Raw genomic sequence first — 603 nt, forward strand, 5'->3', positions numbered from 1 at the left:
ACAATGCCACAGTCATCCCCTGACCCCCCCCCGTCCCTGCCTAACTGCCAGTCTGCCCCCCCCAGCACAGCCCCACCCTTCCCGCCCCCCCCCCCCCACATCCCTGACTAACTGCCAGTCTGTCCCCACAGACAGAGCCCCACTCTTCCCGAACCCCCTCCCCCACATCCCTGACTAACTGCCAGTCTGTCCCCACAGACAGAGCCCCACTCTTCCCAACCCCCCCCCCCACATCCCTAACTGCCAGTCTGTCCCCACAGACAGAACCCCGCTCTTCCAGTCCCCCCCACATCCCTGACTAACTGCCCGTCTGTCCCCCCCACAGACAGAGCCCCCTATTTATTAAGTCTTCCCCCTACTCCAGGCAGTGTGGTCATATCCCTGATATGCCTATGCAGTGGGGTACCCAGGTTTCTCATGGTTTACCATCAGCACTGGCCCTATGCACAAATCCTAAGAGATCATGCTGTGAAGTTGGTTTTCATGCTGTGAAGTGGTGGGAGAAATCACAGGGTCTATATATTCCCAAAACATGGTGTGCAGCTGCTCAGCATCTTTGAGAGGAAAGATTAGAGATCTCCCACCTTTTTCCTCCCACCCACC

The sequence above is a fragment of the Terrapene carolina genome, unplaced genomic scaffold, assembly GCF_002925995.2.
Source record: "Terrapene carolina triunguis isolate 2854851 unplaced genomic scaffold, T_m_triunguis-2.0 Scaffold907, whole genome shotgun sequence".
NCBI lineage: Eukaryota > Metazoa > Chordata > Testudines > Emydidae > Terrapene > Terrapene triunguis.